The 27365-nt window shown below is 46.2% G+C and overlaps 1 protein-coding gene and 1 long non-coding RNA gene across 3 annotated transcripts in view; one reads left to right on the top strand and one right to left on the bottom strand.

Moving 5' to 3' along the window:
- Positions 1-27365, top strand: part of LOC119179800 (putative fatty acyl-CoA reductase CG5065) — a 69223-nt gene that overhangs the window by 7848 nt on the left and 34010 nt on the right. The window lies entirely within an intron of this gene.
- Positions 954-25621, bottom strand: LOC119179816 (uncharacterized). The gene is made up of 2 exons (XR_005110883.2): positions 25498-25621; positions 954-1116 (listed from the first exon to the last, which is right to left on the bottom strand). It is a non-coding gene; the product is annotated as an uncharacterized LOC119179816 (long non-coding RNA).

Below are 27365 nucleotides of genomic sequence, written 5' to 3'. Positions count from 1 at the left end.
ATCACCATCATCAGCAATTATCATCACCAGCATTCTGTTTCATGCCTACGGCAGGCTCAACGCTTCTCTCGTTGTTCTCTAAAGTACCATGGTCGCAAGTTTATGATTTGTGGTGTTCATGAAGCCACCGTTACATCCTTGACATTTATCAGGATAAAAATTCAAAGGGTTATGAGCTTTCTTTCTTTCTTTCTTTCTTTCTTTCTTTCTTTCTTTAGTTAGTTAGTTATTCAGTTATTTCTTTTTTCTAAGAAATGTAAGTACGAAATGTGCGTATACGCTTGCCAAGTCTGAAAGAGACCAAGCTACGTTTGGGGGCACATAATGAAAACTTTGTTAAGCTATGAAGCTTGAACAATTGTTCTTGAATCCCTGTCCCAGAAGCATGAAAGGAGGCCAGAGAAGGTGGGCGAGGAGATCAGCTGCGTCCCTCAAAGAGCGTGGTCGCTGGAGCACGCGCACACGGTGCTCTACAACATCTTGCTTCGCGTTACTTGATAGCACGAAAATCACTTTGCTCCTTTGAGCGGCCGTATGAGCGTTTTGTCGATTTACGCGAATTCAGATTGATTGATTGATTTGTGGGGTTTAACGTCCCAAAACCACCATATGATTATGAGAGACGCCGTAGTGGAGGGCTCCGGAAATTTCGACCACCTGGGGCTCTTTAACGTGCACCCAAATCTGAGTACACGGGCCTACAACATTCCGCCTCCATCGGAAATGCAGCCGCCACAGCCGGGATTCGATCCCGCGACCTGCGGGTCAGCAGCCGAGTACCTTAGCCACTAGACCACCGTGGCGGGGCGTACGCGAATTCAGATCCAAAAGTGTCATCTTCTAGATTGAATTCGCATAGTGTAATAGTTCGCTGCTAATCACATTCATTGCATCGTCCTTATGCGATACTGTGTCTTTTTTTTTAAACATTGATGATCACGTGGCTTCACATATTAGTCATTATGGGCAGCCTTTTTTTTCTTTATTGGTATCCTCTTGCTTGCCAAAGTAAGCTTCAGTTGAGAGACAGCACCTGTTCTCGTCTGTTCTTCTCGTGATCGCTGCACGAACATCTTCACCAATTTTGAGCAGAGTTGTCGCCTTCATCTGCGAAAACTGAAAAAAAAAAGAGAACATTTTTACCTATAGTGCAACAACAAGCCTAATAATAACAATAATTGTGACGGTTTTGCGCCCCAGTACTGCAATAACATTGTGATGGACGTATAAGAAGGCTCCAGAAATCTCGACCACCTGGGAACTCGCACCCTTATACGTGTACGTGGGCTTTAGCGTTTCCCCTTAATCGGAACGCGGCCGCCACGGCCGGCATTCCATCTCGCGACCTTCCGGTTTGCAGTACCATCACAACTAATAGACTACCGCGATGGGTATCTTGCGTCAGCAGCGCAACATGAACCACTTTAGTTTAAAGTAAAACATTTAAGTTAAAGATACGCGTTGAAAGTGAAGGGCCTCGGAGTAGTCTGATACGTATGTTTACCAATATATACTGCTTATTCAGCGCCCCTGCTTATTGCACGAAACCACTATTACAATGACAACCACAATGTAAACTTTGAAATCAGATTTTGCACTAAATGACGCTCGGTGATGATTCTTTTTCTAAGCTTAAGAGTTCCGCCCTTCAGGGCGAGCTTCTTAGCTCCAAAGGTACCCTAAACCACTTCTAATTATTTGTTTAGCACTTCAACATGTGCACACTGAGTTCAGAATGGCGTCACGATTGACAGTGCCAAAGGCGGCAGCGCTACGCTCCGTGGGCGGCCACAAAGCGAAACAATTTCGTGCTTTTCCCCGGATCTTTCCGTATTTCCAATCATTGGTAGGGACGTCATTCTGGTCATGTCAGCCGCCGAAAGAACCTGTTTCTTTGCCTGCAAGTACACGCGCACTCTATGCTTATCCTCTTCACCATGCGAGCTGGCTCGCCTCTCCTGCTGGTGTCCTTATCCTTCTCGCGTGGGATAAGGACCAGGAGGAGAGGCGAGCCAATGAACCTATAGAGTATACACGGAAAGAATGAAATGAGGGAGGGCCGCATTTCGGTCATCAAACGTGTGCAGCTCCGCTACTACGGCACCATTTAAAATAATTCTTGTGCCTACGGGTTGGTCGTGCACCTGTGCACAACTCCTACACCACTACTAAATTTCGACCCCTGGGTGGTTTAGGAGTCCTCTAAAATGCTGTGGGCAGAAAGGTGGCCTGGCGATGATGATGCAACGAAAGGGATAGACGAACTGCCGTAGCCAGCTCCTTCACGCTCCAAACAGCTTTCAGTGTGGAAAAGGATAAGCATGGTTTGCGGCAAAGACCCACTCGTCGCATTAACCAATAGTGCATAAAAATACGAGCAGCGCTTCCCACACGTCAAAAGAGGTTATGCGGTATATTTAGCAGGCACTATAGACTCAACAAAGTTGTCGGGCATGTTTTTCTCATTCTCTTTCTCTCTTATCTGTTCTGAACAAAAATATCGATCTGACAAAGCCGAATCATGTATGTGCGTTCCAAGCTACATCGTTTACGTAAAAGATGAAATGGCACATTAATGGCAAAAGAACGTTTTTATCCGCTCAAACCTGTGACGCCTTTCGACATCGCCTTACGAAACTTGCCAGCAAAGTCTCCAGCTAGGCGGTCTTTTCATCTATCGGTGATCATAACGCGGTAATTGTGGTACATAATTTATTTACACTTGTTTTTCACGTAGGATAGCCGATGTGTTAACTTTATCAAGCTATAGGGCAAATTCGCCTAGCATCGCTCGGTGCGGTGCTGAGTTGAAGTGGACTCTTATGTAAAGCTGGTCCATAAACTTCACTGCCGTGTTATGAGAGCACCGTACGCTGTCAATCGCGACGGCGCTATTGGTTTTAAGGGAGTTCTGACAACAATTTTCGAAGTCGTTTTTACTTCGAAGCTGTTTTTACTCATTCATACCAACCTAGTGCGTGAAGAGACCGCTCTGAGAAAATGTGACGATCAGCAAATGCTGATAGGATATTTCATTTTTGGCAGTGAAGTCGGTTTTTCGCTTGATGCAACTACTGGTATCGACACCGTCATGACTTGAGGTTACATCGTTGATTATCGGGTCTTCACGCACCTTTATATGGCTGGTTGTGATGGCGTGAGGTACAAGAACATTCAAGAAAACCTGCAGTGGACAGGTTTGCATCCCGTGTGCTTAGATTTGGGTGCACGTTAAAGAACCCCAGGTGGTCGATATTTCCGGAGCCCTCCACTACGGCGTCTCTCATAATCATATGCTGGTTTTGGCACGTTAAACCCCACATATCAATCAATCAATCAATCAATCAATCAATCAATCAATCAATCAATCAATCAATCAACAGGTTTGCATCGCGGCCGCGAAAGATGAAGCGACGGAGACGCTCGGTCATCATGGCCGGGACATCAGTTCAGTCACCCGATGATTGAACGTTTCTTTTGTTTTGAGCCTTCTGTTCCCACAAGTTGTTCCCACGGACCGTTTCTGATTCACCAGGAGCACTCGAAATTACCTTCAGTGCGTCATCAACGGAGCCATGGAGTGGTCGTGTAAACGTCACGTTCTGCGCGAGAACGTGACGAGAAGCTGATACCGAGTTGTGACGTCAGGAGAGTAGAAACGAAAACCAACTTTGAAAAAATCCGCTGTAATTACTGTTTTGTGGAATATCTCACGTTTCCAAGGCTCTTTAAAACGTCCCGGGCCTTTCAGTAAAAAAAAAAAAAAGAACGGGAAATATTTGCGTCATAACCTGTTTAAGGAAGCTGCATGGGACATTCGGCAGCTTTCTTTTGGTCTCCAAAAAAAAAAGATTTAAGAATTAGCTACAAGAAGAATTACACGTGTGACCAGTTAGGATTTAATGAAAAGGTTAACCGATAATATCTTCAATCCTAGCGTATGACTTCAAAACTAAGATTACCGTTCGGTGTTGCAAGTAAACAGACAATTGTTTTCTTGCTCATAAAAAAAACGTTAAAAAATTGGGGGTATACATATAACAAGATTCGTGGAAACTTGTGTGTAACACTGCTTCACTTAAATAACTGATATGCTCATCACTGCCCACAAGTCATTTCCTTTCTGAGGATGTATGCACCTGGAGATGTGCTAGTCAAAACGACATAAAGCGCTCATTTTAAAGTGTCGTGTGAGGTAAGTAGCATTGTACGCCAGCGCGTGTCTATGGCTACTCTAATTAAGTGGCTATTCTGGCAAACTTCTGCCGTCTGCGCCGCGACCCTCATGCTTCGTATTAATATATCTCCGCATAAATCTTTCCGCTTATCGAATTCCTGTAATACGCTAGGATAACAGGGGTGCTCCCATAGACACTGTCTCATTGACGTATACCCGCGATAAGGCCGTATAACAGCATTTCTGATGGCACATCTCATACATGGGTATCCCAGTCGACCTATGTTAAAAATCGCTTCGATATACCGCCGTCCCAGTATCGGCACGAGCTCACAAGCACTTGTGGTCGCGCTTGACTCGAGTAGGTCGCACTCGAAACCAAAATTTGTTTTGATTTTTTTGTTGCAAATCACGACTTGACACATACAGCTCGATAAAGATACTCGCCAATTCTCACTTGAAGGTCCTTATTTCTGCGGAGTCGTAGGAGGCGCAACTCTCCAAAAGAAGTAATTTCTTAACTGCAGAGTGACGTCCTTTTTTTTTTTACTTGACGCCAACATTTAACCCCACTTTGAACAAATGAGGCCATCCAAGTATCTAAAGAAAACAAACACTGTAAAATAATTACTGGTGTTTTACGTACCAAAACCAAGGTTTCATTATAAGGGAAGGGATGCCGCAATGGTGGGCTTCTGCAATTTCGTCCATTTGGTGTTCTTTAACGTGCAGCTAACGGGCCTCAAGCATTCCACCTCCATCGAAATGCGGCCGCCGGGACTCGATCCCGCGACCTTCGATCGGGTCAACAGTCGGGCCCCATAATCACTAGACCACCGCGGCGGGTAAACCCCGCACTTGAGCAGAACCAGCTTGTATGACAGATGCAGCCGCTCGAATAGAGTTCCAAACAAGTTCCCGTATGTCCCCGTATGTCAGTCCATTTCTCGTCTCACAACGAAAGCTTCACCGGGATGGTGGCGAAAGCCGGTGTCTCGCACATCGGATGTAGTCAAGGAGTCGCGGCACAGTTTCCTGTGCGAAATTAGTTAATGCAGCGCCGGAGCGAAATGGGGGGGGGGGGGGGTGAACCTTTGCTGTGCTGGCCAAACATTTATGCATGCCGCTTTATGCTTTCAATGTTTGTTTGTTGTTTCACGCGTGGCGATGCGGACCTTCGTTTCTTGGTCATGGCGTAACACCTTGACAGACTTGGCAGTGAACTGCGCCCGCTGTCTGGGCAGTCTGCCGCGGCACCAAGGCGAACGCAATCGCACGTGCCACTGAGACGGCCGTAGGAAACGTCGACAGATAAGGGATTAAGCGATCGCCTCCGATGCCGCGGGTGGACGCTGCTACTTTATATCGCTCTAATTGCTCCGTTTTCCAGCTCTACCTTGGTGACTATGAAAGCCTTGGCTTTGGAAGTTAATATCTCTGTCCTGCCAGCCAAAGCTTCATCTAAAACATTCAAAGGTCTCGTCACTCCAACCGTACCAATAAGAGTAATTATGAAGCCGATACTACGGATAGCTAAATTAGCCTCGTTTGACTATTGCGGTAAGTTATGCAATGAGAACAATCAACTAGAAAGCAAGTGTGTTGCGGCTATTCTCTTGGACGGAAAATTCAGGAGGCCCTTCTCGATTGGGAAAATGAGGCCAAGCCGAGCTTAGCGTGTGCGTGCACGATGTAATATTTTAACGCGATAACGTTAACGACCTCGCTTCGCAGAAATTCCGCTGTCTGCGTGGGCGTCGCTGGTTGTGAGCGATAGATCTGACATAAGTATCCAGAAGACGCAAATAAAATAAAATAATGAAGATTTTCGTGTCTGAGTGAGGAATGAACCGTGACAAGCAGCTATTCTTTCCCAGAGCCAAAATATTTGTTGAAACTGCTTTAAAAAACATTATATGAATATAATATTGTGGAAGGGCTCATCGTATATTTCGTGACTGACGCGTAGAATCGCGCCAGGCATAAAAAAAAAACGTGAATCGAGCAACGTGTGGGCGATTTGAAGGCCCTCCCGTTACAAATCGCTCAGACATATTTAATCCTCGTGATCACCAGGACCATCAATAAAGTGAACAGCTGCACAGGGTTCGTATGTTGGCCTACGGACGCATAAAGCGGGCCCTTCACTGATTCACCAAATAAACACGTATGGCGAAGTTGGCAGCTCACAACTGCGCTTGAAATAGGCATTCAGCGATGCTTTCGTTTTATTGCGGTGTGGTGAAGGCGTGCATCGAGAACCGAGGCAAGTTGGCAGTTCAGAAGCTGATGCGCAGGAGGCCCGGTTACGCTATTTCACGAGCTACACTTGAAGGCGAACCTCAAGGTGCCCTCCGATTTCTAAGAAAGCACTGGGTTCAGGCTAGTTGGTACTCATCCATAGCTTTCGTAAGCGCTAACGAAAGGTACTACGTAAGACGAGCGAAGGGCACAGGACAAGCGCAGGTCCTGTGTCCTTCGCTCCTCTTACGTATACCTTCCTTTAGCGCTTACAAAATCTATGGGTCCTTTCTTTCTTTCTATCTCTCTTTCTTTCTTTTTCTTTCTTTCTTACTGTCTCTCACATTGCGCAATGCTCTCTTCTCGACCGATAAATTGATAAACTTGCTTTCTCTTACCAGTCCACATCCACACTGATATTCGCATTTGTTAGTCGCAGTTCTAGCCCCCCATTATTCGAACTGACCTCTGATTAAACTTTGTGACATTGACTGCTAACTCCCCGGTCAGCTGACTTAATTAATTGGTTGATATGTGGGGTTTGACGTCCCAAAAACCACCACATGATTATGAGAGACGCCGTAGTGGAGGGCTCGGGGAATTTCGACCACCCGGGGTTCATTACCATGCACCCAAATTTGAGCACACGGGCTTACAACATTTCCGCCTCCATCGGAAATGCAGCCGCAGCAGCCGGGATTCGATCCCGCGACCTGCGGGTCAGCAGCCGAGTACTTTGGCCACTATAGTCCACCGCGCTGGGGCTAGCTTAATTAGCGTACACTGGCTGCGCAAGGGCACGTGCTGACGCCGCTACTTTGTTACTTTATACATCGCATGTCTTTCTTCGCCTGTTTGCGTTGATTACTGCAAAGAGTCAGACAGAATTCCACTTTGCTAGTCTGCTTTAACTTTAACGATGTGTTTGAATTTATGTGCAATATCAATCCAGCTCCAAGCACTCGTCTTCAATTGAAAGTTCGCGGGCTTTCAGCGGCGTGCCAACACGTCCAATTTCCAATATCTCAGAAACTGTAATGCAAATTACGGGAACGCCGGTGAGACTTAGCATGCTTAACTTTTCATTTGCAGTTTTTCAGCGTGTTTTTTTTTCCTTTTCATCTCAGCTGAGAGCTCGTTGCAGCAGATATCTACCGAGAGGGTCCGCGCAATTTTTTTCAAGCATGTATATAGCTCCGTCTCAAAAACTCTCTTGGCTATCTGTTTTGAAGGTAAAGTCTAAATAGTAGCGGAATGCACTATTACCTAACGTGTACAAAATTGCGAGCACAGAGAAGGCGTTGCAAGTTCTTCTTTTTGTTTTCGTTTTACGCAATGCGAAAGAAGCACGCGGTGTGCTGAGGCACCGGGTAACCAGATAGTCGGAAGGAGAGTTTCATGTAACGAGCGATGCAACAGTGCTCTAAAACACGGTCGTCGTTCAGTCAATCAGCCGCAGATCTAAGTGCGGTGGCGAGGCCAACTACTTATGATGTTGTGCATGCCGACCAGCTTTTGCAGAGCTGCCCTTGAGCAGAAAAGGGGACCTCCTCCATCAGCCTTCGTCGTGACTCGGCCACTGTATAGGAAACAAGGTTTAAATGTGTGTCTATCTAAGCACAATCTGCCGGTCCTTATCTCGGCCTCTGCCAGGGCACTACTCCAAGCGCTGGCGGCACCGCTTATGTAACGCCGAAGCGCATGCATCTAAGTTCGCCAAACGCCGACGTCCTTCCTCGACTGGCTCGCTTTTTGGTTTCGTAGCCAATTGGAAGTGTATACCATTTTGAGTTATATACGTTACATATCTCGTAAGGAACGCGAAATTCTTTTTGAGATTTCTGATTGACAATATAGCAGCGTCATTATCTGCTTGAATAGGACATTGATATTTCAATTCTCATGTTAGTCATACAAGTTTACGTAGTGATAGTCAGCACTGTCAGATAGAATCATCATCATCATCATCATCGTCATCATCGGGGCAAATGTTCGTACTCTGCTATGTGGCACATATGCAGATATACTAGCACTGTATTCAGTGCCCTTCTTGGTCTTGCTTGAAATATTTTATGAGCTCTGCCTCGTGACGAGAGTACCAACTATCTTCATTGTCCGATGTAATTTTATGGCACCGAGGATGCCGCCAGAACAACGAATCATGGCTGTCACCTAGGTATAAGTGAAAAATCCTTCCCGATCTTGCCGTTTTCAGTGAAGTTATTTCCTCCTAGCACCGATCGAGGCACAGTTAACGGGTGATGTTAACGTTGCATAGGCGACGCGTGCACCGATTCAGCAGAAAGTGTCCCTAAACCACTCCAAATTCGAAAACGGGAATGGCTTCTTCCCATCTTTCAGTACCCTTCCGATAACATACAGGCGACATCTCCTCCTTGTCACTTATTCCTACTCAAAACACGTGCACGATGTTGGCACTGAGTCTTTAAATATTTTGTGCTTTTCGGCAACACACTGTTGTCTCTCTTTGTGCACTAAAAAACGCTCGAAACGAAGTGAAATAACGCACAAATGTCATGCGAGACAAGGCATAACGTCCGTGCGCATGCTTGACAACTCAGTGTGAGAGACAATGCACGACTGATATCTCTCCTATGTGACCCAACTGAGAGCTTATTTACTAGTGACGTCATGCTACCAGAGTGCTGCAGCGTCATGAATAGTGGTTGAAAGAAGGAAAACTTATTTTCAGAGGTCGTTTGGGTATACCTTATATGTTCCACATCATCAGATTCACCACCGCAGGGAGTTGTCTGTAAATAAGCCTCTCCCAAAGAGAAGTGTATGCCAAAACAAAGCATAAACAAGGAGCTGTTAACTTTTACATAGGGTAGATATAACGCATATAACGCCCGGGTAATTAACGAAAAGTTATTGAACGTTGATAGGTGTTCATTGAAAGTTAACAAAAGAACGCACCTGTCCGCCCAAACAAAACACGTCAAGTTGACCAACGGGCGTGCTGAGTGTGCGCTTTGCCACCCGATCGCTCCACCGCGCAGTGGCTCCGTGGTCAAGTCATGACCTCCGAGATTGCGGGGCGAACCCGCCCGCTATCTCGGAGGCCATGGTTAAGTGAACTTTGCGCTGGTCTCCTCCGTGGGGTGGCGCTTGCTTCTTGCCCTCCAGGCATTGCTCCGTGCACTAACGTACTAGACTATGGGGACTAACGTCAAGACACTTGAGTGAAGATTAAGGACGGCTGAAAATTTCATTGCATGATTATTTGTCTAACTTACATTTAACAATGATCGCTTGGTCACCTAGTGGAATTAAGTGAGCGAATGTGATTAGTATCATGATAAAAAGCACACCATGATAAGCACATCATGATAAAGAGAACATTTTCTTTTTCGCTGCCGTAGGTCTTTTCAGCTGATATATAGTCAGCATTTACGTTGATTTGACCTTATTTTCTTATCTGCACACCTACATTTCGAATCCATGCCGACTTGCTCAACTGTCCATGGTAAGCGAATAAACCAAAAGCACCGATAACTCTATATACTGTTTGAAAACAATCGCGTGTACTATTTGGCGTGCTTCCTCGAGTTTTTCGCGTAATGTTATTCAATCAGCTGTCATCGAGCGTCCTCGGTATCCTTGAATCTTCACTCGGGGACAGCCGTAACGCTTTTGTTTACCCTTTAGCGTTGCCTTCCGGCTTTGCTGTGAAGAAGAAGCGCCCTGCGCTTCGGTAATGGGGACGGTAATCGTTCCAACTCTGAATGATAAACGCATGAGTGCGGTTGTACGGTTGAATAAATGGTCATGGGCTCTATTAAACAATGCGATGTCACCGCCTGAGCTGATGGGAAGGGTTCAAGGTTTTCCTCATTCGTTAATGAATACCATATATACGGATCCACCGTACGACACCGACTCCGAAGTTGCTGCCACGTCCAGCTGCTTTCTTTCTTTCTTTCTTTCTTTCTTTCTTTCTTTCTTTCTTTCTTTCTTTCTTTCTTTCTTTCTTTCTTTCTTTCTTTCTTTCTTTCTTTCTTTCTTTCTTTCTTTCTTTTTTATTCTATACGTTGGTAGTTGCAAGAAAAACTGCGTTCTTTAAAGAGTACCATAGCGCGCAGCAAGGCACGGAACCATGAATCAAGGAGTGCAAACGCAAATACGAGGATATGACGAGGGAATGACCGTTTCCTCGTGCCCCTGTCTTCCTCCGCGCTGCATGCATCACTTAGTGTAATGCAGACTAACTAGCCCACACGACCATCCGTAAAAGACGTATCATGCACCCTTTTGACAGCGTTAGTTCTTATTCGCCCGAACGTTGTGCACGCCTTCCGTCACAAGAACGACGTTAAGTACAAAGGAAACAAATCACAAATAAATAAGGAAAAGCCTTGCGCGCACCCCGCTGGATGTCGCCTATGAAGTCTGAACCGTTTGCGTGGGGTATCAAGCGACACGTTGCGCATTCGTCAGTTTGCAGCTGAAGCCAGCGTTATTTCTTATAAACACGTACTTTCATTTCTATAAGTACTCGTGTGATACAGTATTGCGGGCGGCAGTCTTTCCATCTCGTAGTCAAACGACCTGATGGCGAACTTGCGTACACGGTCACCTATCTGTGCAAGTGGATAAAGAAATATCTCGCAGAGTCCCATGTGCTTGGTACGATTCGAAGGCCAAATATTTTTCCGTCTCAGTCAATGTATTGATTGCCTGCTTACGAAAGAACTGCAAGACGGGGATCTTAACCAGTCTAGCAGGACTCGTATGCTACCCTACACAGGGGAAAGGGAGCTTTAAAGCTAACGTGATCAGAGTTCATGCACGGCATCCGAGATGTGCGTCCGAAAGCAGATGTCTTGTGGGCAGCATTCGTAGTGCCGAAACGCCTTCCATGTTTCTCATTTGTGTCGAGAGTTGCGAAAGCTTCGTTACGTTAAAATGACGTTGCGGAAGAAAGACCACAAACAGACGGGGCGCTGCTTTCCGAGCTCCAGCCTATCAGTGGAGGTCGAAGTGACAGTCCATTAAGTGAACAGCACCAGGATCATGCCCCTGGTTTTGACCGACTCCATCCGTGACCGGTTCACCTTTGACCAAGCGATAGTTTCCCGTAATGAGAACATCAGGCGACGTTACTGTCATCACGCGATGGGCATCACATTCCAAGGCATCCACCGGAGATTCGAACCAGCAACCCCTCGCTTCTCAGCGCGCTGCATTAACCAACTAGCCCATACCACTCATGCTGTCTATCGCACTAACGGCGACCTATGTATATACGCCTTTTGCAACTACATCTTTCTCTCAATGGACTTAAAAGAAACATTCTTGAACAAAGCATGTACTTTGTGTATACAAGCCACAGATTGCTTTCCCTAAAGATTGAGGTGTTTGATTGCTTGATCAGTAGAGGAGTGGATTCACTGAAGCACATACAGATAGATGAAAGGGGCATTCCAAAACGTGTCTGACTCCACTTTCACTTTGAAGCTAGAGAAAAAATTGTTCACATCAAGTCCAGGACTACTTGGGAAGTCGCCGGTCCTGTCATGCCTGGGAATTCGGTTCCCATTGAAATGTGCACCGCCACTATCACGTAAGACGAGCTAACTCAACTAGCTGCCCCATATGAGTTGTGTTCACGCTTGCGCCATCGCACGGCTTCGTCGTTGCAACAGTGTAAATATCACCAGGAACCTCGTGGACTGACGTCATGAACTCCTTTCTGCACAACTTCTGTGTGGTGGGCCTATAGGATGTGCCGGTTATTGTCACTGGATACTTCAACTTTAATGTGCATCGACGTGAGAACCAGTGGCTTGTCGCGTTTTTCGATGCCAAACTTGGACTTTTGTCGGTTGCCACGCAGTCAACTATTTCCAACAACACCTGTTTAGATATTCTGGTTATTTTTTTACTGTCAATTCAAGCATAATCGACAGTGTTCACTACGTTTGGTATGGCTCCTAAATCTCCTAGCCTTACTTCGTATAACACTCCGATGTGTTGCTATCGCATTCAATGCTTCGGCCTTATGCCGGCAATGTGAATTTTTTTTTGCATCACTGATGTTGATGCCGCCGATGACGAAGGATGACGCCGATAGTCAGTGGTAAACAGTGACTTAAAACGGTGACTGCCTCACTAACTTGAGTGAAATCTAGAGTGAAAGCTCACTCTGGAGCCTGGGCCTCGATAAGCTCGGACCACACGTGCATGAAAAGAATGTATGAGAAGAGCGTGCAATAGCCGAAACCATCCATGCATGCTTGTAGGCCATTTTCGTGTTGCACACTGACCTTGCAGTGCGTCGTGTGTGGAAAGCACGTGCTAGGTGAAGGCTCTGGGATAAGCCGGTGGCAAGTTTTTTTGCCTTCCATTTCCCTTCACCTTCTTCTAGTTGCGCAACCTGAATTTTTTGTCGGGAGGGGTTGGAGGAATTCTACTTTTTTTTATGTGTGTGCGCGCGCTTGTATGTGGGCAAGTATATTGTAAATTGTAAATTCAGACACATTAGTGCGCCCACCCACCCACTGGCTTCGCCGCTATCTTATATTAGAACTTGGGCACCTTATCGCAACGAAACAAACAAACGAACAAAAGAAATGCATGCAAACAGGACGATTGTACGGGCGCCAGAACCCGCCCTGTTTACGTGCATTTCTTTTTTCTGGTTGTTTGCGCAAATGCGCCAGTTTTACACCCACAAATTAGCCCAATTTTCTACGTCGAAAGTCTCTTAATAACCTTACATTAACAAAAACTACGGGTGTCTGCCCCTACTATTTCCTTGGCTTCACTCTCTGTTGGCTTCGGATGGTTTCATCTAATATTAAATAAATAAATAAATAAATAAATAAATAGAATAAGCAGGTCTCTATTAACTTTCTTTCTTTATTTATTTCTTTCTTTTTGTCTTTCTTTCTTTCTTTCTTTCTTTCTTTCTTTCTTTCTTTCTTTGCCCCGCCGCGGTGGTCCAGTGGCTAAGGTACTCGGCTGCGGACCCGCAGGTCGCGGGATCGAATCCCGGCTGCGGCGGCTGCATTTCCGATGAAGGCGGAAAAGTTGTAGGCCCGTGTGCTCAGATTTGGGTGCACGTTAAAGAACCCCAGGGGGTCGAAATTTCTGGAGCCATCCACTACGGCGTCTCTCATAATCATATGGTGGTTTTGGGACGTTAAACCCCACATATCAATCAACATATCAATCATCAATCGTAGCACTGATAATTAAAGTGTGACTGTGAATTATGTATGACTCATAACGATAAATCTTTGCACCTATAATCTCATAATTTGTTTTCTTGGAAGCAGATGATAAATCTATTGCGCATGCGTCTGTGACGACACGGGGGTGTTTTCTGCGGGCTTGGAGGCGAAAAGCAATGCAACGGTATTCAGTGTCATATTACGAAGTTGGGGGCATGCAAAGTACACGTGTCTTCAAAAGTCTGGCACTTTCGACATCAGTGGAAGCTGCTGTCGCGCCGTATGCATTATTTAGCAATAGGTATCTACGAATTTTTTCAGCACACCTCATTCGCCAACTGCAAAAGAGCTGCCGAAGTTCGTAACACCGCAGTGTCACGAAACGTTAACCATGCTGCTGCATTGACGTGTGTAACGTGTTTTTTTTTTTTAAGAAAATGGCGGCAACCGTTCTGCACTCCCCCCCCCCCCCTCCGACGCATGCTTTTGGAGTTCAATGTGATTCAACGCGCCTTCCAGCTGTGTTAGTGTTGCGCACGAATGTCCTTGATGGAGGGGGAGTAAGGAGCGGCAGCTTAAGAGAGTTTAACGTCCGGAATTCTTCCTCAACGAGCTCTTGTTATAATTAATGACGTAGCGCGTAAAATAGGAGAAACACAGGACAAGGTAGGGGACAGAGGGAAGTGCTCCCCTCTGTCCCTTCCCTTGTCCTGTGTTTTTTCTATTTTACGCGCTACGTCATTAATTATGTCTTACCAACACGCCCAACTTTATACTCTAGTGAACTCTTGTTATTTCTCTGTTGGAGCACGTATGAAAAGACAACGATGGAGCGCTTAATTTGTTGTTGGGTGCTCGTGTCAGTTTCTGAAAATCAAATACTTCAGCGATGCGTGGCTTACATTTAGACAGCAGTGCAAGGTGGGAATCTCCGGTAATGTGAGAAGACCGGAGGATATGTTAGGGAATGCACAAAGACAGCTGAATGAAGATGAATTTTGTGGACCGTAAGGTGGCAGAAGGGTTAGGAAAGAGAGAATATAACCGCTCATTTGTAGCATGAAGCCACGCGGAAATCCTTGCTGATTTTTCCGGGGAAAAAAAGCTTCTTAGTTGCCGAAAAATTTGACGCCGGACAAGGATGAACTTCTCAACAACTAAGAAGCTTTTCTTTCGGAGAAATTCACACGGTGGCTTCGGGCTACAAATGGGTTGGTGTCGATTTTCCCTTTCATATACAGCTGAACGTTCTTTATTTAATGGGACGCTATGTCCTGTGGAAATGCATCACTCTTTATTTACAAATTGTAACAGTCTCCCCTCCCCCCACTCCCACCCCTAGATGTGGGTTTTTCGCACTTTGCAACACGTTTGAGTCATGACAGCTGCTATCGAAATCTTTCAGTTAACTTATCTTATTCGTATCGTGTTCTTTAGCATACGTGTGCACAGATTTAAGTACCGTGCGCTAACCAATTGCGCAACTGGGGATGCACAGATTTCTTAACTTTCTAAAATGTACTTGTACTCAAAGCCCGCGTATAAGGTTGCCACGACAGCCAAATGCAGAGTCTACTGCACATTTCCAGTACATCGTAACAGATGCCATCTTTGTGGAGGAAGGGATAGGGCTCACGGCTATCTGAAGCCAGTTAAATTTTGTGCGGACCTGGTGTGGTTTTCGTAACCTTGGATAGCTTGAGTTATTGCTCAACTTTTCGGATTATGCAGTCGTTGGTATTATATTTTCCAACTTATGCGAGGAACATACAACTCACTAACTGCTACGAACATTTTTTTTTTGAAAAGCTGCTGCGAAATACGAGTATTTAGGTGAAAATGAAAAGAAGAAACAAAAGAAATTTGGCCACCACTGAAAAAACCCGACCAGATCTGGTTCTCTCTCTTTTTTTTTTTTACCACGTGTTGCGTGTGTGTGCATTTTTGTGACGCAATGCGATGCGATTTGAATCAACGCTGCCGACAGTCGCGTAGCTCCAGTGACGCTCACTCTGGATAGCGCAACCCACGGTCGCCTTATCCAGATCTCAGAGTGGGCGAGGATGTAGTACTACAGACGTGGCTGCGGTTTTTCCGCAAGAGCCAATGCCCTGCCAAATTTTCATTGACTCGCTGCCAAATGTGTGATCGCCAATCGCCCGCATCGCACGCACGATGGCCCCGTCCCAGATCTGGCGGGCGGATGGCCTTTGGATCGCCACTGAATGCAGGCGGCGTCCGGATTTTGACTCCGATGCACGGTCCCCTCTCACGGAAGCAGGAGTCGCCTTGCGATATTACAAGGGCGCTCTATCTCGGCGTACGTTCCAGGGACGTAGATTATCGATCAGTTTTGCAAGTCTCCCGCCGTAACCAGTTTTTTTTTGCCTGCTATAGGGTGCGCCTCCTCCCTCGTTATTATTTCACTAACCGGCGCTGCGTTTTCATCTTATCTCCCATCTCGGGTGCCGCCGCGTCGGAAACCTTGCCCGTGTCATTGGCACACTGTTTCGCAGTCCTTCTCGCACTGCTTCGAGGCTTTCGTGGACGTCGCCGGCGTTGTTGATGATTTCGCTCTGCGTTGCGAGGCGCTACGTGCGCTTGCTCCACCTTCGGACATTTTTTTTTTTTTTTCAACAGCGCCGATGCCTCACTGCGCGTCTTGAGCTCGGTTAATTTTGCGTGCGCTTCGCAACCGCTGTTCGCAGTGAATAGGGAGTTTTAGAATAGCGCACCGCGAGCCCTTGTGGTGAGGTCGCTGCCACTGCGCATGCGTCGTAACGCGAGTCGGCGTTCGCGTTCGCGGACCACACGCAGAAAATCCGAAATTGCGTGCGGTGATGGCGGCCCGCATGTGGCCCGCAAGCGCTGGTTTCGAGGCTACGTTGCCGCTGCGATCGTGCGTTGCGGTTTGCAGCAGGGCAAACGCTATTCTAAAACTCATAAGGTGCCCGCTTCGCCCGCAACGCTTGCAAACGGTATTCTAAAGCTCCCTAATGTATCTAGCAGCTTCGTAACAACGGTGAATGCTTAAATGACACTATAGTGTCACTGACCGAATTTACGTGTGTTTTACTGCTTGATGATGTGTTTACCAAGTGTGACGAATCGGTGACAATTACGTTCACTGCAGCATGACTGGCATTACGTTGGTTATAGCGGCTATACCTTGTCAACAGACTGCAGGAACTGCGGGAAGCTTGTTGCCAACAGGGTGATCTCGTGCTGTTATTGTTAAACCCAGCACCACAAGGGAGATCTTGGGTCTCCTTAGCGCATCTGGCTGTAACGACAGCCATAAGATGACCCAAATGAAGTCGTGGCAGCACATGTCGTCACGTGCATGCAATCCGTGAGCGCCACCAGGACTAATTGTACGAATTGTGCACGTTGCAGAACTCAATTGTCATCCGTGTGCACCGATGTTCGGAATCCGAAAGTTGTCCTCGCTTAAGCAGGAATCTTGATTGATATGTGGGGTTTAACGTCCCAAAACCGCCATATAACTATGAGTGACGCCGTAGTGGAGGGTACCGGAAATTTCGACCACCCGGGGTTCTTTAACGTGCACCCAAATCTGAGCACATGGGCCTACATTTCCGCCTTCATTGTAAGCAGGAATCTTGTCTGGCTGTTTTGACTAATTCACCTATCATACTATCAAAAGCACTAAAATATGGCAAATCTCACGTACCTGGGTATTTATGTTATGCGAAGCATGCGAATGGAAGCTGGCTGCGTTGTAATTTTTTTTGTTTAGCGCCATAGTTATGCACAAATTCACTCGCAGACATACGCTAAACAGCCGAATATGTTTTGTATTAGTAGTTGTTAACAGTTGCGTAACGATGCCACCAGCAACATGCATGTTAACAACAGCAGAAGCGGCAACCGGATTTGAAGCGCTGATGCTTGCGAGGATGGTCGCGCTGGACACTGATACATAAATCAATTTCAGCGGATGGCACGTGCAAGCTGTCATTTTTAGGGTCGAAGCTCCTTAAAGCGGCACCCGTTCGTCCCTCGCCGTAGTACGTAACATGTCCTACGCTTTGACCTACAAAGTGGTGCCGGTGGGACGTTTTTCCTGTGCGTTGTTGAACAATAAAAAAATTCGCAGCGTGTGCGTTAACTAAAAGCCGAATTCTCCTGTCTCTCATTCCCCATTAGGAGCCATTGGCATGTACATTGAGCACTATCTGACAAGAAAGGGTTGCTACGTTATACTCGCCGGGCGTAACCTCCTTGAATTTAGAAAGATTTAGCGAGCGTTGGGCGGCAGTGCCATGAATACAGTGAACTAGTATATACCATGAACTCGAGGTGTTTAAAGGTGGGAAGTAGACTCGAAGCGCAAGCCGTAAGAAAGTGTGCATGTGCCATTTCTCGTTTAGTCCCTGGAATGTCCGCTGGATGGCGGTGCTTCTAAATGCGGAATATGAAGAAAAGATGCGAGATGATGGTACTTGGAGTGTTGAATAGATGGACGAACGGACACGCAGACAGATGCATGGACGGACGCACAGATGGCTGCACAGACGGTCGGACACATGGACGAACGCAGGGGCGGACGCACAGATGGACGAGTGGACGCACGGACGGTCACACAGACGTACACTTGGACGGATGGAAGCAAAAACGAAAGGGCGGGCGGATGCTTCGCCCCACTCTCCATCATTCAGCCCGTCGATATGCTGCCATTTTTGTGTTTTCGTGCTGAACGTCATCACAACCAACCAAACTGCTGCGTGACGTCACCGAAATTGCTACTGTACCCTGACGTCAAAATAGTGTTGATGTCGGTAGGAGCGCCGTGAGAAAACATACTTCATTATCAAAATAAAATATCTTATATGCATTTGCTGAGCTTCACCCTTGCTCAGAGCCATCTCTGTATACAGAAGATTTGTTTGGTAGAGTAACCTCGCCTTCGAAAAAAAAGGTGTCAGTACCCCTTTAAGTGCCTCAGAAAGCTGTCCAAGACATCCTAAATTCAGAGCTTCCTAAGTTCTCACAATGCTTATAAAATTATAATGTCTTTTCCACTTAATTTATAATGGCAAAAGTTTGAGCTATGATTGAGAAAAAGTAGAGCAGATTACGAATATTTGAAAATGACACATTTTGCCGACATCATCTTCAATTTATGTAGAAGTTTAGTTACTCCAGATATTTACAATAGCGCTGGTAAACCTATGGCCTTGGGAGACACTAAAAGCTGCCTGACTGGTTCGTGCCACCTCGGCAGCGATACATACTGTGTGGAGCGAGGTGTTTTCCCTTTTGTCATGACTCGGACTGGCGATAATGCCTGCACGGGTCCCACGGAATGACCCCGCACGGAAAATCTGCGAGGCCGAAGCGACGTTCACCATTGCGCGAGCGTTATGTGGCAAAACCACTCCCACCTTGGCGGTGCACTTTTTGCGACGTTCGATCAGGGAAAAAACTTGTCGCCACCGGGGGCTCTGTGACGGGCTATCGTCACAACAAGACCTTGATAGAAGTCCGCCATTTCACTGGTATCGGCGGACGCTGCAAGGCCGCTGATAAATGCGCGTAAAGACCCCACCTTGCAGTGTTCGAGAAAAGTGGACGTCTACACGTGCTAAGTGTTATGTCTCGTCCTTTGTATAATATCTGTTCATGCCTGCGTCAATCGAACGTATAGGCGTACACATAAGCCCCCCCCCCCCCCCTGTGCCCCCCTCCCGAATGGGAAACACTGCGCACGCATGTGTCATAAAGCTCACAACTTGGTGCCTTATGGTATCGTGTCATTTGTGCTAACGCGTTTCGGCACATTCATTGCGGTAATTCTGCGGAGCTCTTGGCTTTTATTGCAAGGAAAACATTGCAGATGGATCACCATCGCCGTTATCCCTATAGACGCACAAGCACGTAGCGTCGAATAATCCTGCGTCACACTTAAGCGCACGACAGAGCACGTGGCCGTCACCTGCCATCTGCACGCGCGATACATGTATCATAGAAGAATTAGTTGTGGTCTTTTTCAACGGCGAGGGAAAATTGGTGCTATAATAAATACGAGACAAGAAACTATTCAATAAACGTATGTATACGATTATGTTGTTGTACGAGTATTTAATTGATATTGACATTGCTTAGAAGATCATCTAAGTGACGCATCTTTGCTCCACAACGTGAAAGCGTTACTGCTTTTTCATGTATACGTCAGCATGCCCGTACCTGACGCTTGTGGTTGTTGTCCAATATTGACGCTATTTTTAACGATACACAGTAATCTATTTCAGCATTTTATTTGACCAACATTCGCTATACTGCACGTTAGTGTTACGCTCTGCAGCATAGCTATTACTTTTATTTTTGAACTATCTTCAGTGTTTCGTAATAATAACGTAGTAAGAAACTTGTTCACATGTCATCATGGATAAATGCGAATGCGGAAATAGATGCTCTCGTGTAGCGGCAGCTAAGGAAAGTGTACACGTTGAAACAGGTATCGTACTGTGATTTATAGTCGCAAACGTTGCGGACATGCATGGTTACGAAAATTAGCTGCCGAGGTTGGCTAGAAAACGAGATCTTCAGCGGGAAAGACGACACGGAAAGGTGGTTTAACATGATCGGGCACGGACGTCAGACAAAAACCACTGCAGTGTCGTAACTGATCGGTAATGAGAGGATGGGGGAGTGAATACTCGTCACAAAGAGGGAGACCTTGCAAAAACATATCAGAAAGGTCTGCAAGCAATCGTCATATGACTTTTTCCGTATTTTCAAATGAATGAAAGAAGTGGACACTTAAAACCCCTTTTTTTTTTTTGCTAAACACAATGCTAATAAGAACAGGCAATGATACCAAGGAAAGTAAGTATAGGGGATTCCGTTAGTAGTAATTGGGATATAAATGCTCAGAAAGGGAAGTGGACGAAACGATCGCTGGCGCACACTGAACCTTGGAATTCTAAGATCGCAAGCTCGGTTCATGTCAGGGGCAAGTTATCTTTTGTCCACTTTTCTATCTTCACATTTACACTACATGTACTACTACTACCATTCTCTCTATTTGGGCACGATTGTATGCTAATCCTTGTCGATATCCATACCTTCAATGCTTCCCTGGACTTTTAGCCAGTGTGCATCGTCTAGTTTGTCTTCGAGAAAAGTGAACCATGATTGCTCCACTTGCCACGTGAGTAGAATGAAGTGCTTTGTGGTTACGATACAAATACGTTGAGGTACTTGTAACCTGTCTCCCAATTAGTTCACACTTTGGGTCGAGCGCTTTCGACGTTGGAGCGATTTCGCATCCAGGAAGTTGGCCGAGGGCCGGCCGTTTGCAGGAAGAAAGTGATAATCGTCGGCAACAAACCGAGGAAGCTTGCGGAAAGGGAAAGTGCCCGTGTACACACTACGCCGCACGATGAGATCGGCGTGTGTTGTACGCACGTCGCGTCTCGCCCCTTTCGATTGTTTGCAGCTGTTACTCGGATCTGCATAGGTTGGGTGGGCTAAATACCGTGTTTACGCGTATCTAACTCGACCTTAATTTCCAATACCAGGAATGGTGTGTTGATTGATTGTTTGATTAATTGATTATTTGATTGATTATATTGGCACAAGTCGTAGCCTGGTAGTCAAGAAACACGGCAATGGATGTTGCCGTATCCATTGAGATCACCTTGATTTATCGGTGCGAGGGGCTGCGTTGACCTACCGGCTTCGCTCCACCAGACTTAGAGCTTCCTCAACATTTTCGTAACACGGTCAGGTTTGTGCACGCAATACAGTTGCTCTCAATTTCTCTTTGTCTTCGCTCTCTCCCCTCTTTGTTATGTTTGTGCTCAAGCCGGAAAAAATTCTGTAGTGTTAAACAGGCTATTACCTCAGCTTATAACGTCCTGGTGGCAAGACGCCGCGTGGGGAGAAAGATAACACCGCAATTACATCAAGACGGCGACTCGCACGATAAGAAAAAAACTGAATTCTGGGATATTACGTGCCATAACAATGTCCTTATAGAGGCAGTATAGGGAGGGACGTCCGATAATTTTATGGTTGTTCAACGTACACCAAGACCTAAAGATACGAAAGTTTTTCATAGGGATTCTTAGGTGGGCTGATAGGTTTACGAAGATTGTGGCGAAACAGCGCACACGATTGGACAACGCTGTGTCCTGTATATCTTTCGTCGCATAGTTATCGCTATTTAGAACAACGACAGTATTCTCCATGCCGCCCCTGTCGAAATGAGGGCACTGCGGTCGTAATCGAACCCGAGACCTCAAGCGCTAGGCCATAGTCATATATAATGATTGATATATGGGGCTTAACGTCCCAAAATCACCGTATGATTATGAGAGACGTCATAGTGGAGGACTCCGGAAACTTCGCCCACCTGAGGTTCTTTAACGTGCTCCCAAATCTGAGCACACGGGCCTACAGTCATAGACATAAAGGTGTGCGCACAAGTGCGGTTGGTTGCCATTCTATGCTCCGTGTCCCATGGCAGAAAGAAATTTAAGGGGGGGGGGGGGGGGGGCACGGGTATGGTTTTTCAACGGCTGTCCTTCAACGCTTTTGTGGATCCGGGGATAACGTATCGCAGTTTCATCTGTCATTGGATGACGTTGAACACTGCTTTCCCATTTTGGTGTCTGCTTATGCATCGCAAGAGTGGCATAACGCAAAATAATAATAATAATAAAGCGCTCCATGTTTACTTTTACAGCCCATAGTTATGCTGCGTCAGTTAAAGTGAAATGACTCATCTGTTTGAGCAGTGCACATCTATGCAGGTGCCGATGTGGATGCACGTAGAAAGGCGAATTTTGTGTGCTTAGAAAAAGTGTTGAGCGATTTGATTGATTGATATGTGGGGTTTAACGTCCCAAAACCATTATATGATTATGAGATACGCCGTAGTGGAAGGCTCCGGAAATTTAGACCACCTGGGGTTCTTTGACGTGCACCCAAATCTGAGCCCACGGGCCTACAACATTTCCGCCTCCATCGGAAATGCAGCCGCCGCAGCCGGGATTTGAACCTGCGCCCTGCGGGTCAGCAGCCGAGTACCTTAGCCACTAGACCACCGCGGCGGGGCGTGTTGAGCGATTTAAAGTACTTGGTAATATACTATGGGATGAAAATCCACGCATAGTGAATGCCAAATATGGGAATCAAGCCACCCTTTTGTGAATCGCAGATTTCGGTGCCGACATAGTACGCGATAAAGCCTATACACCGTCGAGTGTACAGCAGCGTGACCCCCCACTCTGCGCCAGCAACATACGTGTTAGTGCGAGATTCTTTACCGTAACTGATGTTCTCCAGATCGTGGGCTCGTCAGTGATCAGCCGTCTCTGATATGGAAGTCTCATCTTTTGTCCCGGTCACTTCTCGTTTAACGTTGCTACAATGCATTGTTGCATAGATATGACTGTCGGCGTCGTCTGTAGCAAATATAGTGCAGCGCTGCTCCAAATTCCGACATTGAGGAAGGGAACATTTAGGCGGAAGTATCGCGTAATGTGAAAAGAACGAAATAAATAAATAAATAAATAAAAAGTAAAGGACACACAAGGCTTCGCTTAGAGTGATTTTCCCGATACGTCAAGTGCTCCAGAGCTTTTTCTCAACTTCTCTTTCCCCAATGCTGATGTCTCAACCGTTTTGATCGCAACGTTATATTGTTTTAGTTTTTTTCCGTTCTGGTCGCAATCGTCATGCATACGAGTCTTCACACCACTTCGTCATTGTGCACACAGGCTGCGCATGCATACAGCCTTCTATAGTCTTCCGGTCTGCCATCTGCGATGCGGTGTGCGCGCTTTTTCTGTTTGTTTTTTTTTCCTCGTGTGATGAATTGCACGCAGTGACACCAGCACTTTATTATTATTATTATTATTATTATTATTATTATTATTATTATTATTATTATTATTATTATTATTATTATTATTATTATTATTATTAGTATTAGTATTAGTATTATTGTTGTTGTTGTTGTTGTTGTTGTTGTTGTTGTCGTCGTCGTCGTCGTCGTCGTTGTTGTTGTTGTTGTTGTTGTTGTTGTTGCTGCTGTTGTTGTTTACTTTATCTAGACACAAAGAACTCCACGAGGATGCAGATGAAAGTTTTGCGGTAATTTTGCCGTAAAGTGAATTTCCATCGCATCATCTGTCTTGGTGTGTCCATGCATGTGTCAAAACTCCCAAACAATATGTTCGGAGGGAGTCTACCGGAACGGCTTACGTGCGGTTAATTACGGTATACTGAGAGGAGGAATTCGGCACATGGAAGCAGCGTGAGGCGAGGAGTGCGTAATAACTGGCGGTGTATGCATACCGTCTCGAGCTGTGACTTCCTCGGCACGCTTCGCTGAGCGAGGCCTCTCGAGAGTTCCATACAGAATGCGAGAATATTGCGAATTTGTGCTTTCACAGCCGGAGAAGATGGTGCTGGAGTAAAGAATAACGGAACCATGGTAATAAAGGTTGAATGACACTGTTTTACGTCTTAGCTTTCGCTTGAGCAGTAAAAGCACTGACGGCTGTAACTTCGTAGTCAGCAAAAAGAAAACTAGTAGTGCCTCGCTCGTGCCATCTGAATTCCTGTGGAGAGTTACTAACGAAGGATACTTGTATTATCATGCCATCACTTTCTTGAGTTGAGAGTACCTGATAAAGCAGAGAATAGGAGCATAGTCCATGATTGCAAACTGCTGAGCAATAGAAAGATGAACTTACTCCGCGCATCGTTATCTCTGTTTTGTTTGATGCAGCGTATAGAAAAATTATTAACTTGCCCAATAGCTCAATTTAATTAATAAGAATAAAGACAGCAGGTTCGTACAAAGTTGGATGCAGTGCACCGAGAACTATGACGCATTATTTCGCACAGTGATGCAAGGATCACAGTTAACTCTACTGCAGGCAATATTCAAAGTGGCACTTACTGAACAAAACAGTTTTCTAGCTAACTGACCCGGGCCCTGGACTTGTGTCCAGGGGCGTAGGCATAATGTTTTTTTGTTTGGGGGGGGGGGGGGCACCTTTTTGAAGTAGTCATTTGTTGCACTGTATGCCATGGAGAAAAAAAAAACATGGGGGGGGGGGAGCAGCCATGGGCTTGGTGTGCCGCCCCCTGGCTACACAACTGATTGTGTGCTGTCCAATGTGCTCCCGAATTCCCCACCACCCATTTCTTACCCCTTCACTTATAATAAAGTTTTCTTCTGCTTCTTCTTATTACTTCGCGCCTTGGGCAAAAATACTGTATCTCCGAGCTTTACCTAACGGACTCTTTCGCGAAAACCATTATACAACGTGTATGACACAGACCCTCGTTCTCCCGCCTGCGGTTGCATTCGGGGGCGGAAGGAAGGGGAGCGGGGTCATCGACTCCATTCACGCCAGCAGATGAATAAAACGTGGTGCACTAATAAATTCGTCAAGGTGCCTGTGGGTATACCTTCCCCAAAATGCCTTGTGTCGGCCCCTTACTGTTTCGTCAGCTGGATGTCATCGCCATTCGCCACTGCGTCGGTCTTCGGCAGACATGACTTCAAACTCTGTCGTGCGGGACACTCATTGAGCTGGCGTCATGCAGCTGCGAAGCTCGCAAAGTTTGGAAGAGTTAAAACGGAGAAACAGAAACCACCGTTGGCTATTCCAACAGATGCTCGTTCCACCTCTCTCTCAAGAATCAGAGCTAATGTGAGAAAATGAAGTAATCCTTTTCAACCGCATCGCGCCGATCGTGCAGCGATGTTTCTGCAATGTTCCTTTCCCAACGGCTTCGTTCTCTGTTGACGAGAATGTATAACTACGGGGAAATTCTCAGTAAACTGCGCCGTCTTACTGCTTGGCATCATTGAGACTCGTGTATACTTACCTCATCGGTTCTGACGCCTCGTATCTGCTTCCCGCGAGGCCACAGCTTCAATTCCTGGCTGTGGCAAGTGCTGCTGCGGGAGGCTGAGATGCAGAAACAACCGCGTAATGAACTATGAGGGCGCGTTCATGGAACGCCACAGATGGTCAAGGTTTATAGTCCGCCGTGTCCCTTGGCCAACGGCACCCTCTCCTGCTTGCCCTTGGCGCCGTATTAAGCCGCGCTGAGCACGATTTAGTATCTCGAAAGCATCTAAAGTTGCCTTCCTAACCTTGAGAACGGTATCAAGCGGACACTCGACAATTGTTTCATGTGCCAATAGCGTAGTGTACGTTTCATGCCACTATCACACCCGATCCCTTTAGCGACAAGGAGACGTCTGTGCCAACGCGTCCACTGATATTCATGCAAATAAGGCGATCACTAAATTTTCTAGCCAGAGCTTCCGAAAATATGGGACAAGTATACGCTGAAGAAAACGAAACCAAGGTCATGTCATTAGAGCTGCTCGTTCGAACCAAGACTTTAACAACGGGTGCTATTTGTCACTTTTTTTTTCTTTCGCTCGCTTTTCACCCCACTTTTTTTTTTTACATACGGGGCTTAATTAGTGGTTTCATTTTTTGACTCACGTGAATGAGTTTGCGTACTTTAGACTTGCTATTAAATCTAAGACGAAATTAACTACTCGATAACATACTGTGAGAACAGCACGATCGGAGGCTCACTGACACCACAGAAACTTTTTGTACCGTGTCTGCCGTCCCCCTCTCTTCCTTTCCCTTTCCTTCTGAAGTTATCGCCAAACATAGAACTGATTAAGGAAAGTTTTCGAGCTGGCTGTTTGTGCAGGAAAAAGTCTCCTTCGCCTTTAACTGGCACTAACGGCATCACAGTTGCTTTTCCATGACATCACGCTGAAAGTAAAGCAACGTGATTGTTGTATCAATAGCAAAGTTTTGTGTGTGTGATTCTATCTCCCTGATTCTTTCTGCCAGTAGATTACTTACACACACAAACCTCACTGAAGTAGCGTTCCTTGCGAAAACGTGGATAATGAGAAACATTTGCTGCCTCGAACAAAGCGAACAAAATTAAAAAGTAACGAACGAAATAAAATCTGCTGAGAAAGACAGGTTTTCCTGGACAGAAAGCCGCTCTCGGATCGACGCGTACAGGAACGTGTTCTGTTTGAGTGTTTAAAAAAAAATAGCAAGGTCCTCCAATAAGATTGACAATGCTGCACAGTGAGTAGACTCCCCTGCACCACAACATTCATTTTTTTAACCACGTAAGAGTGCACGTGTAAGAGGCACTCGTTTCAATCACGCAAGAATGCACGGGCATGTGCGCTTATACTTCATTATGTGGCTCACCATGTCGGGTATGATATGTTACTTGCCACCCACCGGTTCATCCTGTTAAGAACAATGTGCGAGACATGCTAACCTCCCTGTCCTTCCTCTTCTTCCACCTGCGAGAATTCCAACAGCTTCGGTTGCGTAAGCACGTCTGCGTGACGCCAATCGCTTGTCGAAGCTGTTGCCCCCTACCACTGGCCGATAGGTTACCGTTGCATTCCAGCACCCGTAAGGACGCGTCACATCATGACGCCTTGAACTTGAGTCGTACACGAAAGCATCTTGCATGTAGTTCCTCGGACTCGATATAATCTGGAGGATCTCTCGGGGGAGGGGGGATCCCGCCTCATGGTTTATTAATAGCGAGCAGCAATGTCATTCAAGCGTTGGCTTGTGCCGCCACAAAAAAACTGTGCGCGTCGTTTCCTTCACTCGTCTCCCTTCCCCACGTCGAGGAGAGAGGAGTCGTCGCACCGTCTTCTCCGCTTCTTCCTCCTCGCATCGTGG

This window comes from Rhipicephalus microplus, chromosome 2, assembly GCF_043290135.1.
Source record: "Rhipicephalus microplus isolate Deutch F79 chromosome 2, USDA_Rmic, whole genome shotgun sequence".
NCBI lineage: Eukaryota > Metazoa > Arthropoda > Arachnida > Ixodida > Ixodidae > Rhipicephalus > Rhipicephalus microplus.
The sequence above is the reverse complement of the archived record's forward strand: the minus strand, read 5'-3'. Positions and strand labels throughout refer to the sequence as shown.